Below are 3,661 nucleotides of genomic sequence, written 5' to 3' on the forward strand. Positions count from 1 at the left end.
ACCGATGAAGTTCGAATATAGAAAAACTCAGAAGATAAAAGTTGTAGATATATTCAATAGATTTCCAACTCATCTTAAATCACCTCATTCAGAGGTCGTACGAAAAAGTTATAGCTAAAATACCGAAGACTGTTTTCCCAATCTGACTGGGTTTCCTATTTCAGGTCAAATTTGTTTGTTTCGGGTTTGCCTCTATATATACCTATGTTTTTCATAAAAATTCCCTTTTACATCATATTTCTGAATTCTATAAGTCACACTCTCCCCTCAAAAACCCTAAAGCATATTTTGGTGAATTTTGAGAGCTTTGTGAAGCAAATACCGAGAAAGGGGCGAGATCATCGACGTTTGGCGAGGGAGAACTTATTTTCTTGCATCTTTGGATTTTCCAGCAGTGTTTTAACGCAAGATTGTCTTTCTCCAAACCTTTCCCCTGTAGTAATTCATGTTTTTAATATGCATAATTGGTTAATCTAATGTGTAGTGTTTATGTCGATGCTTTAAATCCTAGTTTTGATGTTAAATCTTAAAACAACAAAGGGTTCAGTAAAATTTATCTTTAATTGATAAAAATAGATGATCATGATAATTAGTTTTTTAGATTTATTGTTAATTCTTGTTTTACATGGCCTAAACCCTAATTGTTGATGTATGGAAACTTGAGGCTTGAACATGAAACAATATGATGATATGAGTTTATAGATTAAAAACCCTAGTTTAATGTGCATATTTGTGAATAAAATCACAAAATGAAGAAAATGTATTAACTTGATATTTAAATCTATGTTTAATTGCTAAGATGATGAACTAATTAGGTTTTAAACCCTAATTGTACAAACTTAATCTGATCAATTATGTTTAAAGTATTTTTAAACCCAAAAGACCATGTTATGATGCTAAATAATTGTTTAGTCAAACCCTAGTTTGGTAAACACATGAGTAAACATGATTTTATACCCTATAATGATGTTCTATAAGTTCTTTTTGTTGAAATTGTCTTAACTTCACGAGACTCAAACCTGAGTTCTAGACTCTAGTCGGTCGACCGAACCCTGTGCATCGGTCAACCGATCCCACCCTGAGTTTGTGTAATTATTTATTCGACTGAAGCTTGTTTTTACGCATGTTTATGCGAATTGGTCATCGGTCGACCAATGCACTGGGGCAGGCGACTGACATCATGTCTTGTTTGTGATGATTTTCCTTACACATTGTTCGTGAATACGGGGTTTGAGACGTACAACATAGACGTACACCTATGGAGGCTTGGCACACGTGGACTTCTAGGAAGGGGATAGTTGTGTGTATTGTTTTTTTATCACGATTATGAGATGATTAGTTAGAACAATATATGTGTGTGTATGAATATCGTTGATGGTTACAGCTCAGTATTGCTTAAGATAGTGCGTCAGTATACTGTTGAATTAGGTCATTGAGCTGTAATTGCAGGATGCCTGAATTGGTAGTTCGTTCCGCATGGTGATGTGATGAGGTTAGTGAGACATATTTATAGGATGCCTGAGGAGGCAGTCCATTTCGCATGGTGATACGATGAGGATGTCTGAGGAGACAGTCCGTTCTGCATGGTTATGCAACGAGGCTAATGAGCCGTACCTATAGGATAACTGAATAGGTAGTCCATTTTACATGATGATGCGATAAGGCTAGTGTGCAGTATTTACATGGGATGCTTGAATAAGTAGTCTGTTCCGCATAGTGATGCGATGATATCATAGAAATTTGCAAGAGATAGCATTGTGAAATGTATGACAATTGAGTCTTGAGCGGGAGATCATTTATGTAAATGGTTCACCGTTGAGTTATATTGTGATGGGTGTTAGCCCTTATGTTTTGATGATGTTCTTACAACCACCATTATCGGTACTAATGGCTTATTGAGTATAAATGAAGTTGTTCGCGGGGAAAATGGTTTTCTTCTTCATTGAAATAATTGTCATCTTGGGTTACAAAAGATCCGGTCTTTTTTAGATCCGGTTACAATTAAATCAAAGAAAAAAAAGAAAAATTACAACTTTCCTTATTTGTCGAACGAATCGCGAGATCCTGTTTTGCGGTCTCTCGCTTTTGTGGGTTCTTTGCCGACGCCGGGGTTAATCCGTGGACCACCGCGCGATCTAGATCCGGTCGGATCTACACGATTATACGGGTATTATTCCACGAAGGGAATAATAGCCGGGAGGGATTAGTCCACCAAGGGAATAATCGCTCAGATCTCGGGATCTAAGACCAAGCTTAGATCCGGAGTGTGATATCGTGTAGATCTCAGATCTGTTCTTTGCCTCCTCTCGAAATCCTGCCTTTTCTGACGTAGGTGCTCGCCGAGGATCAGATCTGTACGTGCAAGTCTTCAAGTCTTCAAAGCTCTGAGTTCACTCTTCAATCCGGCAGAGTTTTGGCTCTTGAAATTCCGACCTCCTTGGGCCGAGCCACCTTGAGGTGGCTCGGCTTTGGCCGAGCCCCCGCGGGCGGTGTTTGTTCCGTTGTTTTCCGTTGTTTCTGGTTCTGTCCGTGATTCGGTTGTGGTTCTGTTGTGAACTTTGATTTGTTCGGGATCTTGATTTGGAAGCCTGGATCCCGATTAGGCAGTAAATCGGCTTTTGAGTTTGAGTTCGAAACTGATCTTGATTCGATCGCGATTCGTCCGAGTCCGCTTTCGGTTGGATGACTCGTTGATTCCTCAACTCGTTAGCTTGATTCTGCACGCAGGTGGATTCATTCCATTGTTCGCGTGCGATTCGTCGATCTCGTCGCCTCGTTGGTTCGTCGGTTTATGCCGAACTGTGCTAAGGGACCTATAAGCAATTTTATATGCCTACAGATACCCCCTCCAAAGTATTTCAGTCTCGTTCTTTTATGGAAGAGTCTAGAATACTTTGGATATGATCGTCCCCACCTTTAGTCGGTGTAACGGGACCTTGGAATGATTTCCGTTCTTGATTCCTTCAATTCTCCAGGCTTTTCGGTGTTTTGTCGAAAGTCTATAAGAGTTCCGGTGCTGTATTTATTGTCTGACCGTTGTCGGAATTTTAAACTTGAAGTCGATTCCTGTTCCGGTCCGGTCCGGTTCGGTTTGGTCTAAACCCGGTCCACCCTATATAAAAGGGGTTTTTTTTTTCTTTTTCTTTACCCTAGGGCCGGCCCCCCCTTTTGCCTCTTTTTTGAATTTCTCTTCCCTCGAGCCTCCGTTCTCCCTGAAAACTCGATATTCGTCTTAGATTCATCCTTCCTTTTGATCCTTGACTGAGAAATCCCTTGAAACTTCCATTTTTGGAATTTCTCTCAGGCCCCTCGAGCGCGTTGTTCGAGCACTTTTCAAGATCTAATCTTTGTCGGATCCTTGAGCCTTTCCTCAGGTATATCCTTCATAAATTCAACATTTTTTATGCTTTATTCAATTTATGAATTTGTGTCAGGTATATCCTTCATAAATTCAACATTTTTTATGCTTTATTCAATTTATGAATTTGTGGGGTTGCATGCGAGGGTTAGGATTATGATTCGTCGCCTCGAGCTTACCTTTTAGGGGATAAAAATGTGACCTTTTTTTTTCTAGATCTGACCTTTTGATTTATTTTGTAGGCCATTATGTCGCGAGTATCGAGAGGTCATTTTCCTGCTGCATCGGCTGATGGCGCGCTTC

The sequence above is a fragment of the Asparagus officinalis genome, chromosome 9 (assembly GCF_001876935.1).
Source record: "Asparagus officinalis chromosome 9, Aspof.V1, whole genome shotgun sequence".
NCBI lineage: Eukaryota > Viridiplantae > Streptophyta > Magnoliopsida > Asparagales > Asparagaceae > Asparagus > Asparagus officinalis.